This window comes from Chamaea fasciata, unplaced genomic scaffold (assembly GCF_029207755.1).
Source record: "Chamaea fasciata isolate MVZ Bird 193981 ecotype frontalis unplaced genomic scaffold, bChaFas1.0.hap1 SCAF_10, whole genome shotgun sequence".
NCBI classification, from domain to species: domain Eukaryota; kingdom Metazoa; phylum Chordata; class Aves; order Passeriformes; family Sylviidae; genus Chamaea; species Chamaea fasciata.
Window position 1 is genome coordinate 8,756,064 of NW_027094095.1, and position 14,489 is coordinate 8,770,552.

The following is a 14,489-nucleotide window of genomic DNA, read 5'->3' on the forward strand; positions in this document are numbered from 1 at the left end:
GTTTTCCCTTCTCCCTTATTCAGAATCCTGTCAGCATATGAGGTTGTCACCTTTTCAGCTGTTTCTTCATCTGAAATGGGATGGACAAAATTACATCCAGGAAAACTCTCTCTACTTCATCTGCAAAGGTTGAATATATTTTTCCCTGCTTGGCTGCAGTGGTTGTTTTTCTATTCTCTTAATTACATATAAAACATTTTAGCCATTTGCCAGCAAATATGATGTAATCCATTCATTTTCAAGCAGTGTACCATTCCATGCAATTCAGAGAACCTCTGTTTTCCAGGGTAACTGGCTACTTGAGGAAAATTGGGCCAAAATTATGAAGTCTCAAGTTCCACGCTGGCTTCAGCAAAGTCTAACTCTAAAATAACTCACTGATGACTGTAAGTGTTAGTTTAGTGTTGGTGAAAGCAAAGTTTGGCATAAAGGAATTTATGCCAAGGGAAACCTGTGCCAGGGAGAGAGTAATGAAACCTGCTGTGTTTGTGTGCTGTGAATTTGCAGTGGTTCAGGGGAAATGTCTGGTCTGATGTTGTTAAATACTGTGTTGTAGGTGTGTCTTGTAGGTTCCCAGGGATTATGCATTGGTCGGGTTATTAAACTGCTGATTCTGAGGGGGAAGAGGTGGTCGACTTTCCAGTGCTGACGCTTCAATTCTGCTTTTTTGTTGCTGATTCCTTGATCCCAGGATATGGGAGGTTAAATGAGTTTTGTATTTCTGTCTGGGTTACTCTACGTGGGTGTTCTCTGAAGCTCTGATGATCCTTGAAAAGGCAAAAATCTGATATTCCTGAGTCTGTGACTAACTCAGGTGCTTTATCCTCTGGCTGTGCCACTTAGTGGAGTGTGAGTGGAACAAACTGCACCCTGGGCATCACCCTGGTTGGTGCTTGGGTGACTGGGGGGACCATGGTTTGTGCAGGTGTTGAAGAGAAGGGTCTGCAAATTGCTTGGAAGATGGACACAGAGGGAAGATCAGGCCCCAAATATCAAACTCAATTTAACAGTGCAGTGAAGATACAATGTGGTGCAGGGCCTGAGCTTCCTGCAGGCATTGAAGTGCTTGGAAATGGGGTCTGAATTAATTAAGTCCACGAAGGCGACATGAGTAAGTCTCCAAAGCCTGGGTGGTGAGTGCAGTGTTATGTAAGATTACAGAAGGTGATCTTAAAGCTCATCCAGTCCCATCCCCTGCCATGGACGGGAACGCTTTCCACTGTCCCAGGTTGCTCCAAACACTGTCCAACCTGGCTTTGGACACTTCCAGGGATGAGACAGCCTCAGCTTCTCTGGGCAGCCTGTGCCAGGGCCTCCCCACCCTCATAGGGGACAATTCCTTCCCAGTATCCCATCTATCCCTGCCCTCTGGCAGTGGGAAGCCATTCACTGTGTCCTGTCGCTCCAGGCCCTTGTCCAGAGTTGTTCTCCAAACCTTCCCTGCTGCAGAGGTGAAAGCGATGCAGCCATTTGCCATTTTATCATTCAGGGACAGTGACAAACCAGTTGGAACCATGCTGAGCATTTGATTTATTTATTTTTGGTTTTCTTGCATTACTTTTGCTGTATGGTTCCTTTTAATGTTAACACAAACCATAAAGCTGGTGCCTGTGCCTTGACTTGAAGACAGATTGTCCTGACCTGCACTCATCATCTCCTTTCATTTCCTGACCATATGGCAGGCAGCAGCATCCTGGGATATGTGTTTTGTTCAGCTTCCTTCAGGTGGCTCCAACCAGCAGCAGCACCTTGGATATCTTGGGATGAACTTGGAGAGAGTATGGGTGGATTTCATGCCTCTGTTTCCAGGAGCATCTGGTACATGGCTAAGTTTTGTACTGTGTTTTGAAGTTTCTTTACTTGTTTCTGATACTGTGGGTCAGATTGAAAAGTGTTTTTAAAGCAGAAATTCTTCTCCTTTGCTGGGGAGAGGTATTAGCCCTGTGAATTCTTGGAAGGCCAGGTGAGGGAGGGCTTAGACCAACCTGGGCTAGTGGAAGGTGTCTCTGCCCATGGCAGGGGGTGGGACTGGGTGGGCTTTAAGTCCCCTTCCAACCCAATCCATTTAGGATTCTCTTAATTCCCATTAGCCATGTACCTGAATAACTTGAGAACAAGCCTCAGCAGGTGACAATGTTCAGTGGGATCAATAATGCAAATCTCTTACTTGCCTGTGAGAGGGCACCTGGAGCCCGTGTTGGAGCTTAGGATCCATGTCTGAGCTGTGGAGCTGTGCTCTCCCCAGCATTCACCTGGAGCACTTGGACCAGGATTTCTCCTGGTTTCTACCAGCATGTTCTTGTTTCTTTGTTCTTGGCCCAGAGGCTGGGCTGGGGTGCCCAGGACTGCTGGGCTGCATGGTGAGGGGGCAGGCTGGCCATGGACACACCAGTCCCACTTCTTGTCTCACCTCATGCTGTGCTCTAGGCAAAGCTTTGAATCATAGAATCACTAAGATTGGAAAAGACTTAATGGACACAGTGGTCTGGCTGTAAAAGTGCGGATAACCTTTCCCTTGCCTGCAGACTTGACTGATCCCTGCAAAACACAGAATAGAATCACAGAATACCTTGAGTTGGAAAAGACCCATAAGGGTCATGGAGTCCCACTCCCTGCTCCTCACAGTGTTACCTAAAACTAAACTGTGTGACAAAGACCTTCACTGAGAACCTCCTTGAACTCACACACGGTTGGTGACATGACTTCCCTGGGGAGCCTGTTCCAGTGACACCCCTCTCAGTGAACTTTTTTCTAATAGTCCAACCTGACCTTTTCCCTGGTGCAGCTTCACTCTATTTTCTCATGTCCTATCACTGGTCACTAGAGAAAGGAGTCTCCATCCTTGGAAACATTCAAAAGCCATCCACACATGATTCTGGGCAGCCTGGTCTTGGTGGCTCTGCTAGAGGAAGGGAGGCATGATGACCTCCAGAGGTTCTTCCTGTGATTCTTGTCTTGTGGTGCTGAATTACCAGTCCAGGGGTTCATGTTAGAAAGCCCCTGTGCAGCAGTGGGGTTGGCTGCCCCTTGGGACAGCCCCACAGCTTGGAAGAGGAGGTGCTCCAGCAGCAGGAGGAAGGCCAGCCTGCTGCAGGCTTGCTGTGATCTAGGGCAGTGCCTGGGGCCCTTGTGAGATACAGGATAAAAAACATGGCAGCTCTTCTCCTCCTGAAGAATTTGTTACAGATGCATGGTTGACTTTTCTTGCTGTATTTCTTGACTGTATTTTGAAAGTAGATTCTGTGCTAATGTTTTTCATCCCAAAGGTAACTGACTTGTTTCTACAGATTTACTCAGGGTTTTTTTTCAAGCTCACTTCAGTTTCTAGTCCTCTGTGTCTATACTACGTGTTATAAACACCTGGGATTTTATCATCCTTAAAGTTGCCCAGTTTTCCTGCAAACAGCCAGTAATTCACAGCCTGCTGAGGAGAGCAGGAGTGTTTACGATGTGCCTGTGCCAGCCCTGGCCCTGTTATCTTGCTCTGTAAGAATAAACTGAAGTTATTCTTAGTGTCTAAAGCCCTGAGAGTTTCTGGGGGCACAGACAGCTCATTGTGCTGCCTGCTGAGACAGTGCTGAGGATCACACAATGAGGTTTTAGCAGGCGGTCTTGATCCTGGGGAGGATTTTGGCTCTGACCCTTCCAGCAGCAGTGAAAGGGGAATGGTATTCCATCAGCTGAGCGTAAACCCAACATGTTTTTCCTGTGCAGCATAGCAAACTTTGACTTGGATATGATAGATTTTTTTTATTACTTTTCACAAGCAAACTTGAAATAGCTCACAGACATCTGCTGATCACAGTTTAAACTACTGTTCTCAAGCTTACCCTGAGGTTGAATTCCTTTGGAAAAAGTCTCCCTGACTTTGTCTGCTTCTGTAATCACAGAAGGGTTTGGGTTGAAACAGACCTTTAAGCCCATCCAGTCCCACCCCCTGCCATGGGCAGGGACACCTTCCACTATCCCAGGTTGCTCCAAGCCCCATCCAGCCTGGCGTTGGACACTTCCAGGGATGGGGCAGCCACAGCTCTGGTCAACACTGGTAAGTAAGATACCTGGTACAACACACCCTGAGGGTAATGTAATCAGCTCTAGGGGCAGGGATGGAATTACGCTTCCTTACTGGGCTTCGGTTGGTCTGTGTTCTGTATTATCCATTCCTGGTGGGAGCATTACAGATCCTTGGGATGGAAAGAGTTTCCCTGCATAAGCAGTGAGAAAAAACTTAAATTGTTGTAACTGCTTTTGCCTGTGCGAGGCAAGTCTGGAGCTCTCTCTCGGGGTCTAAACCTTTAAACTTGGCATAGCTCCCTGTGTGAGAGCACGGTGTTGGATTGACAACAGCCCTGTGCGTGTTGACGGCGGCACTGGGATTTCTCCATGTGTCTGTAACAATCCGTTCATCTGGCACATGCTCCTGCTGCAGCCCTCTCGGTGCCCAGACAGTGAGCCCTTTCATGGAGAAATGCAGAGTCATATTTCTGAGTGCAAATTAGCCGGGGGAGCGTTAGTAGTGTGGGCTTGGCCAGGCTCATTTCTGTGAGCAGCTCCGGCGCTGGAGCAGGGAAGGTGTGGGCAGACACCCGTGTGTGTGCTGCCAGCACACAGGGGAGCCCAGGGCTGGCCCCCCCGCTCTCTTGGGGGACAGCTTACACACAGGGCCAAGAATCCTTCAGCCAGTGTCCTCCAATTTGTCTTGCTGTCTCTCGCAATTAGGCTTTTCCATGGGGTGGTGCAGCAGGAATATAATGCTTTGCCCTGGGCCCATTGTCCTGTGTGCCCCAGGAGTGCTGAGGAACTGACCCAGCCTGCCGGGCATTGCTGGGATGCTCCTGGGATGATGCGTTGCTGGTATTGCCCTGGGTGACTGTGAGGTTTGGCTTCTGCACTAGGGCAGTCCCGAGCTTGGGACCCTGCCTGAGTCCTGACTTTCTTCCTGCCTCTGACTCCCCTTTTCCAGGCCTTTGTGAGCAAGGGCAGATTGTTATTCTGGTGGAATGGACATGTGCTGGTGGGGCACATGTGGGCTTCAGCTTTCTCTGACTGTACAGCTCACAAGGGGCAGGGGAGGAGCAAGTACTGATCTCTTGACTCTCTGTGACCAGTGACAGGAGTTGAGGAAATGGCTGCAGCTGTTCCAGGGCAGGGTCAGGCTGGAGATCAGGAAAAGATTCTTCCCCCAGAAGGTGCCAGGGCACTGCCCAGGCTCCCCAGGGAATGGGCACAGCCCCAAGGCTGCCAGAGCTCCGGGAGCATTTGGACAAGGCTCCCAGGGGTGCGCAGGGTGGGTTTGTTGGGGTGTCTGTGTAGGGACAGGGTTGGACTGCGTGATCCTGAGGGTCCCTTCAAACTCAGCATATTCTGTGTTGATCAAAGGAGCCTTCTCAGAGGTGGGCGCAGAAAAGCACAAGGTGCCACAGTCAGCTCTGCAGGTCTAGTGTGGACCTTTGCAACATGGCTGCCAAGCCTGTGAAGGGGGCATTTTTCAAGCTTTTCTTTAGTGAGCACATCCCTGGACGCACACATCCAGCCCTGCTGAGCTGGAAGGTGTCTCCCAGCGTTTTTGCCACATATTTTCAGGAATCGTCATGCATACACTGAATGTTTTACTGTCGAGGTTTTCTGTGCACCTGAGTATGTAGGCAGGTAGCAGCCTGCTGGAGACAGCTCTGGAGGGCTTACTGCCCTTGTTCTGTTGCTAGTCCTATTCAGCCTGCAGCCACAACAAAGGAATTCCTGGTCCACTGGAGAGGCACAGTGTGTGTGGAGATCAGCCCTGAGTTCAGAGCTGACCTCAAACAGACCTGTTGGGGTGGCAGTCCTGTTGCAGGGTCTGCACAGGGGTGTTGTTGAAAGCCTTTTAACAAAAACTGTGAGTTACTTACTGAAGGGTTTCCCTCAGCCCTGCTGGTGAGCTGTGTTCTGAAGAGTGCTGAAGGGGAGAAAAATCTGTGTTTCAGTGACCTTTGCATCAAGCTGTGGATAAAGTTTGGAAGTTCCAGGGAGTCTGATGTGAAAATACAGAGTAGTGTTGGTCTTCATCGACTGTTTAATTTTGAGTATCTCCTACCCTTCTAAACATAGCTGGTTTTCTCTCTCCAGAGGCGAAATCCTTTTGGACAGCCAAGCATTCTTTGCCACTTTGTAGGAAGAGCAGTTTATGTCCTATTCTTACATTTCTCCAAATACTTTTTCTTACATACTCCAAATCCTTTTGGATTTCTTTTTCAAATGCTAAATATGGGGTTCATCTCTGAGAACACTGTTGCTGGCACTCATTGAGCTCTTCTTCTTGTTCTCTTATTCTGTTATTTTAGGTTTGTGGTGGCCTCAAAGAAAAGCTGTCTGACAACTTTTGTGAAGAGTGGCTTTATTGTTGCCTATCAGCAAAATTTTCACATGAAAGGGTCAGTTACTGTATAAAGCTCTCCAGTGTCACACAAAACATCCTGCCGGTTTCCAGATCACAGAGCAGATTCTCAATTGGTAAAAGAAGTTTTCCTTTGCTCCAGAATTAGCTTGGTGTGTTTCTTATTGCTGCTTGAACTCCTAGTTAATGATGTGAACTAAAATATTCCAGTTTTGTTCCCTAATTTCCTCTATCGTTTCTTTCAGCCAGCACTGAGCAAGAGATGAAAAATCATTTTTTTGTAGTCATTTAATTATGCAGTATTCCAGCAAGAATGTGTTTCTGTGTGTTGGAATTACTTTTAGTCTTGTAGGATGTTAGGATGAAGAACAATTTGTAATGAAGTCATATTTCATATTTTTAGTCAAGAGTTCTTCAAAATGTCTTGCCTGGAAGGGTACATTCTTATACAGTTGGGAAGAATGGAACATCCCAGCCTCACCCACATAACTTGTTTATGTTCAGCTAATCCTGTTTGTCTCTGGACAGGCCGTGGAGCAACCTGGTCTAGTGGAAGGTGTCCCTGCCCATGGCACGGGGTGGGGTGGGGTGAGTTCAAGGTCCATTCCAGCCCAAACAGTTCAGTGGTTCTGTGATTCTATCATTTTGTGTAGAACAGGTGAAAGCTCTTGTTGGGTGGAGTGGGACAGGGAGGCAAGCACTGGGTGCTTACTGGTGCTTGTAGGGCAAGCTTCTGACTTTTTCTGGGGGGTGGGGGGGGAAGCCCATAAATTAAAAAGGCTACTAGAGGGTTTGGGTCTGTTTCCCTCCCTGCTGGGTGTCTGGTGGTCCACGGTGTGTGTTCTCACCAGCAGTGAGGCAGGCTCTGGCACCTTTGCACTGCTCTATCTGCAGGCTTGGTGCAGAGACCAGAGCTTTTCAGGTGTTTCTGTTTTGGGGGACCCTTGGCAACGTGGTACAGGCCCATATTTAATGTGACCATGGAAAAATCAGTGGTGCTGAGCACCTAAATATGAAACTCATCCATTTTTTTGTTAGCAGAGACAAGAATATTTCTAAATCCCAGTGTTCCTTCCCAGTGGTTTACACACTTGCGTTAATCTCAAACAGCTGCATCAGCTGGTGTCTGAGTTAGTTTGCTGGGATTAAGCTGTCCTTTCAGAAATTGCACAACTGTTGCATTTAATTCCTCCTTTGAACAATTGATTTCAGAGGCCAGTCACCACCCTGATCCTGTATGGGATTTCCTGGGCTTCCCTTAGGGGACTTGTTCCCTTGAAGCCAAGTCTGCTTGGAAATACTCACAAGATGCAGCTGGTTTTTTGTTTCTTTAAAGCTTAGCAGCAGGGTGAGCATGGGGAGAACTAATGACAGAGAGAGGACTTGGGATTGAAGCAGCTGGAACGTCCTTTGCATTGCAAGAGAATTCCCATTGCGTGGATGCCAGGGAAGCTGTTAGACAGGGATTTTTTGACTTTTGGCATGAGAGGCCCATAAGAGTTGATTTAGATTAGATATAAGGAAGATGTTTTATTACAGTGAGGGTGGTAAGGCCTTGGCACCGATTGCCCAGGGAAGCTGTGGCTGCCCGGTCCCTGGCAGTGTCCAGGGCCAGGCTGGACAGGGCTTTCAGCAGCTTGGGATCATGGAAGGTGTCCCTGCCCATGGCAGGAGGTGGAATGGGATGGGCTTTAAGGTCACTTCCAACCCAAATCGTTCTGAGATTCCATGATTCAGTCATGGGGAGTGAGGGACAAGGAAGAGATTGATTTCTTGAGGTAGCTTGGAAAGAGCAAAGATCCTGGTGTGTACAGAAGTATGTACACGCATGTACCTGTGAGTCATTCACTTGGAAGACCACTGAAGGCTTTAAGATCAGTGCTGCTGCCAGCAAAATCCATTATCCACAGCTGCTGAAGGGCACGGGGAAAGAGTTAGAGGGGAGCCCTGTGTGCTGCATTCCTGTGCTGTGAGGTCCCGTTCTTGTCCAGCTGCCCAGCCTGGGGAGCAGCACTGCTCGTGTTGCTGGTTCCACACTCCCACACAGCTCCCTGCCACCCATCTGGGCCCAGGTGCCTTGGGGACCAAGTTAAAATGTAAAACAAAAGAAGGTGCTTCCAAAAGTCTGTCCTTAATTAAGGAAACCCTAGAACAAATGCCAAGTCCCTACGAAGCCAAAAAGTCTTATGCATACATTAGAATTTTGGCAGCTTATTTAAATGCTTAAACAGTTCTTTGAACTTGGGCTGAATGTTCAGGCCTTGTTAAAGAAGTGTGTGAGCATAATTATGCTACAGTAAGTGATTTATATGTTTGGATCTATTCAGAGTCTCTGGACTACATTGTTGGAGCTGTCTCATGGTGTGTTATCCCTGATCCCGTTGATACCTTGGAGATTTGTGATACCGAGTCTCAGATTCACAGATGTGAGGCAGGGCTGGCAGACCTGAAAAAGAAAATCTTCTATTACCTGAGTCTCATCTCTGCTGGATGAGCAAGAGCCATACCTGTCTGTTGGTGGGGGAGTGTTTGGAAGGATACAGGGAGCCCTGCTTGTTTTTTTGCTTTTTTTGGGAAGCTCCTGGGCAGGAGAACACAGAGTAGTTGACAGTAACTCCATTTACAATCATACAATAGACTAACCAAATGGTTTGGGTTGGAAGAGACCTTTAAGCTCATCTTGTTCCACACCTTGCCATGGGTAGGGGACGCCTTCCACTATCCCAGGTTGCTCCAAGCCCTGTCCAGTCTCACCTTGGATACTTCCAGGGACTTGATCTGTGGTAAAAACAGACTTTTTCACAGCTGAAATTAAATCCCTCTTACTGTGCCTCAGAACTGTTTTGCTTCTGTCTTGTTTTGAGTTTTTTTCCTTCCTCTTTAGGATCCATCCCTTCTCTTGCAGTCTCTTCTAGCTACACTGTTTTCTAGTCAAGGTAATTCATCCCTGGCTCACAGTGGAAACTGCTGCTTCAGGAGGGTTTATATTTTGACTTGGTTTTCTAAGCCTGGCAGCTTTCAGACAAAAAGAGCAAGGAGAAATGACTCGTCTGTTACTTTATTTACAGCTTGTTTTGGGAAATCTAAGTCCAAATTTATGTTTGACTCATATTAGGGCTCTGTGGCTGGACTCTTCTTTTTCAGTTATTTTTGGCCAGGCTGATCTCACACCCAGCATGAGCAGGGCAGCCTGGGTGACAGGAGCTCAGCTCCGCTCGGACCAGGAGCTCTTGGGGCTGCCTCAAGGGACTGAAGGCCAAAGGCTTTAATGCAGGGTCTAAACAATTCAGAGGTTAAAACTCCCATCCTGTTCATTGTGTGTCATTAGTGGCGTGGTAAAAAACATGGGACTGCTGGAGTAAATTATTAATAGTGACTGGGGCTGGATGAAGTGATGTGGTTTCTTCCAGTGCTCTGGGGTCGGAAATCCCTGGTGTCTCCCCAGAGCACTGAGGGAACCCACCGTGCAGTGCCTGTTTTGCTGCTGGCTCAGCTCAGAAGGTGCTCAGGAAGATGCTGAGTCTGGTCTGAGGGCTGAGCTTTGTCCTAGAATGTTTGAGCACCTCTGTTAGCACAAGTTCTGGAACAGAGCACACAGAAACGTGCTTCCTCCATCACTTTGGTGTGAGCTGTAACCTCTCTCTGAATGTTTTATTGCTGCTCAGCTCTCAGTAAAGTGGCCAAGGGGAGGTACTGGTGCTTTTGTAACCAGTTTCTGTGTTACAGTTGTTAGGAATGATCTACTAATAGGCTTTCCATTGACTTTGGGCTTTGCTTTGGAGGAGACCCTGTGGGTTTAGGGCACAGTGGTCAACCTATGGCTCTTGCTTCAGTGGAGCTCAGTATTGGACCACATCCCATAGGAAGCCTCGTGGGTGTATTGAGTCCCTGGCTGCAGGCAGAGTGGAACCAAGGGAGACAGTTCAAATGGATATCCCTGGGGCTTCCTGGAATTCGATTGCATTCACAACTTAGTTCTGCGGTGTGTGGAAGCAGCAGGAGCCCTGGAAAGCCAAGTGCATCCTCTTCCTGTGAACCATTTCCAATGCAACCCCAGCATCAGCAGCCTCCTGACTACTGTCATCCTTTCACATTCTCAGTATAGTGATGGAAAGGGCCCACTCGAACCTGGGTGTCCAGATTTGGCTTTTACAGCCATAAAGGGTGACTCCAATACCCTCCTCAAGCCCAGCAGTCTTCAAAACACTGACAGAAAGGGAAAGGAACCTCCTTACAGCTTTTTAGAAACCTGGCTGCCTCCAGTCCTGACTCAGCTCAGCTCTGCTTGAAAGCAAAGCACCGACCCTTGTTCGAAGCTGTCCCTCCCGCCCTGTTTGCTGAAGGGAGAAGGTGGTAAATGTTAAATTCAGTAGGAAAATTACTGCAGGGCCCTGGCTGTGGAGTTTGCCTCAACTTGTGTCACAGCATGACCCCATACTCTTGACAAGCCAGCAGCACACAGGGTGCATTTTGTCCTCTAGTATTTTTCCTATACAGATGGTGAAGGTGAAAATTTTCTCATCTGACCCAGTGCCTGAGGTGAATGAACTAAATAGCTTGGGAGAACAGGCCAGAGTGTGAAGAAGTGAAAAAGGGGAATTGTTATTTTTAATTCCCTTTTTGGGGAGGAAAAGAGAACAACCATCAAAGCCTAAATTAACTCCCCCTTGCAAACATAATTTGAGGAGACATTATCAAGCTAAAAATATGAGCAGTTTGTGAAAGGAGCTGTTTTCCACATATGCTGCTGCTCACATTACTTAATTTAAACAGGAGGTACTTAACGACGTGCTTTGATTTTCCACTGTGCACGATCCGTGAGTTTTTTTGGGAGGGGGTATTCTGCTGAGCATGAACAATGAGGGCTTGTGTCCATGGTACAAGTCCTGGTTAAAGCCAAAGTAAATATTGAAGTGGTTGTAGTTCTGTGGACATAAGCCCCTATACGAACATTCTCACTCAAACTTTTCAAAACTTGAACTTCTGTTTATTGGAAATGGGTGTAAATCTGAGTGGAAAAAGCTGCCATGTTGCTGGAATAGAGGTGTCCATCTGGAGGTATGTTCTTGTCTATTTCTTAAACTTTTTCTGAAAAGAGTGGGAAGAATTCGATTTTTTTTTTCCTCCATTTTTTCCTGGTTGTGTTGCACAGGCCTTAGGTTGTAAATCTTGTAGGGGACTTTTTTCTTTAATTAAATCCTAGATGTTCTCAATCAGCTCTTGAAAATGGTGTTGCTGATCCACTCAAAAAACAGGATTTGAGCCTGATGCCACGTCAGCACTGTTGCTGACAGACTCTCACACAGATAATGGTGCTGTGCTCAGCAACTTGCTTTCAGAAAATACCCCCAAAAATCCAGGCACTGCCTTAGTCTAAGGGCCGTGTGGACAAGCCATGCTCCTGGTGAGCTGAGTGGAGCTGGGTTACAGTGATCCACTCTCTTTGTCCTGTCAAGTGCAGCTCATGGACCAGTAAGGATAAGAGGATGGAGTAAAACACTTTTCCAGAACAGGCTGGTGGGCAGAGGTGTATGGTATGACGTGTTCTCATGACCAAACTGAAGTCTTAGCTGTGTACTTGGCTTCTTGAAATGCTGCAGAGTGCTACAGGAGAAGTGTTTATAACGTGGAGTGTCCTGATGTGCCTCTCAAGGCTTGAGGAGCTCTTGTTCCCAGTGAAAAGTCCTGCTCACATTTTAATTAGCTTGTTTTTCTTGTGCAGGGGTTGTCATCTCAGGAAAGAAAGAAAAAAAAAAAAAAGTATGTGCCTGTTTTTCCACACAGTGCTATTGCAAACACCAGAGCTGCTATTTTTTTCTGGAGGGGGAAAGATGGACTGGTTCAGATGCTACAAAATCGGCCAGTGCTGATGCTGTTTGATCTTAAATTAATTATTCTGTAACTAATAGTTGTGAGAAACTTTAAAATTTTTGAGGGTTTATTAAACCTTAACAAATACAACAAAGGACTGGATAAGCAAAAAGTGCAGCACTGGAGTGTGACTGTCTGCCACGAGCTCATCTACAAAATGCTGCTTTTATACCCCTGGGGGTTGCATCAGGCAAGCCTGGCCCCTCCCAAAGGCTGTCAGTCAACTCTTCTTCGCCATCCAGAGCCAACCATCACCTTACCCATTTGTAACATTACCCAGTTTATAACAATCATCACCTTACCCATTTATAACAAAGTGATGATTGCTTATGTAATGGCTTGGGTTGTTTGCGTTTTTTGGGGGGTTGGTTTGGTTTGGGGTGGGGTTTTTTTGGATTTTTTTTGGGTTTTCTGGGGGTTTTTTTTGTTGGGTTTTTTGAGCTCAAAGCTGGAAGAACAAAGGTTTGCCAAACTGCTAGTCATAGGGCATGTTTCATCCAGGGTGGAACAGACTTTATTGCCTTTGAGGACTTTTGGGCTTAGAAATGCTGCTGGGTGGATAGTCCTGGAGAGAGCTGTCCCTCCTTTGTGCCAGAGCCTTGGCTGATTCATGTCTTTGAGAGGTCTGTTGGGATGTGAATTTACCTTCCATGTATCATCATGACAGCCTGGGCAGTAAAGCCATAGAATCATGGGATGATTTGGGTTGGAAAATGCCGTTTTCTTCCAGAAGATTCCTTGTGGGTAGCTCTAGAGATCCCTTCAGCTTACATTCACACATCTTGCTTCTGGCTGGAGGATGTTGGCTGATGGTGTCATCCAGGCTGAATTTTGCCAAGGGCCTGCTGCCCTACCAGGAGCAGGATGGAGTGCTCCAGGTGTGATGGGAAGAGTATCCTTCAGCCCCCTTGTGCTTAGGGAGGCAAAGGTCTTCCTCTAACTCTGCTAGTTGCTGTCATTCAACTTCAAGGAGTCTTCTGCTAGTCAGAGGTTTGGGTTTCATGAAGCAACTCTGAGCAACTGAGGAAACAGCTTTCCATCATGGTAATCCTTCTCTCTGAGGTTGAGTGACTCTACGTTTTCGTGTCACGGAAATTGGTGTTTCATCTGAGAGCTCTGGGTTTCTATTGCACAGCCTTGCAAACAGCTCCCCATCTAAAACATTTTGGGCTTGTGTGTGCACAAAGTTGAATGGAGAAGGATCTCCTGGCTGAGATGGGAGTAGCCAACATAAAACTGAGATTAGTTTGACATGTATTCAGCTGAAGCTTCCCCTTTCCCTGCCCGGACCGCAGCAAATCCCTTCATATGTCCCCACTGATACTCTGTGAGGTTAGGAGGACTGGGATGAGGTTAGAAAGAACGGGATGAGGCTTGCTCAGGGAAAGAGGCACATGGACCTGACTCTGTGAGAGCTGTGTGCTTGCTTTAAAGGGTCTCCATGGTCCTTAAGGCTTGTGTGGACCTGGAAAAGAGGATGCTGTGGGATGAGCTGCGACATTCCCCAGGGTCACCACCGTCATCTCAGCCTCGTTTGTGTGATGCCCAATTGCAATGTGGCCCCAGTACCTCCTTTGTGGTGCCACTGCAGCTCCAGTGATGACCGTGAACATGAAGCTATTTCCCCAGTTCTCTGTTATTTTAGGAATTCTGGAGCTGTTCACTGACTGTGCAGCTGGAACGTGGGAGGAAAGCAGAGTGCGACCTGTGGCATGCTTTGGTGGGTGTGGGAGCCCAAGGAAGTGTGTGAAAATGGGCTCCAGGGGATGAGCTTCATCCGTAAAACACATGGAGCAAGTTGGACTTACACCAAGTCAGCACTGTGACTGTTTTAGTCCAGTTTGAACATCATTGCAAACTAGATGTACAGTGCAGCATGAGCCAGGGTCTTGGTCAGAAGCAAACCCTGAAGCCATGACTAAGGCCAGCCTTGCTCTGTCACAGGAGAGCAGTTAATGACACAGGAACCAGCCTCTTACAGTTGCTGAACTATTTATTGTTTCAGCAGACATGAATAAATATTCAACAAATAAGCCTCCTGGGCATAAGTGATTGTGGTGTTCTCATTATAAATAAACTGAAAATTCAAGTTCTGGGTTCTTTTTTACTTTAAAGCAGGCTAGACCCCATGGGAATGGTATGTTCCTGCTGCACAAACTGAAAAGGGTTCACGTCCTGGTTTTCATCTCTAGGGTCATATGGTTACTTGGAGTGGAGGTATTTTCCTGAAATAGCTTTGCAGTAG

The 14,489-nt window shown here is 47.2% G+C and overlaps 1 protein-coding gene across 3 annotated transcripts in view; it reads left to right on the plus strand.

Annotated features, from left to right (window-relative positions):
• The window catches only part of COLGALT2 (collagen beta(1-O)galactosyltransferase 2), a 47,287-nt gene that overhangs the window by 14,662 nt on the left and 18,136 nt on the right, over positions 1 to 14,489 (plus strand). Inside the window, exon 1 of one of the 3 annotated variants that reach the window (XM_066192222.1) lies at positions 4,030 to 4,045. The exons of the other annotated variants lie outside the window; for them this stretch is intronic. The gene's annotated coding sequence lies outside the window, so the exon portion shown is untranslated. Of the gene's footprint in view, positions 1 to 4,029; positions 4,046 to 14,489 lie in introns of those variants that run through there. 3 annotated transcript variants of the gene reach the window in all.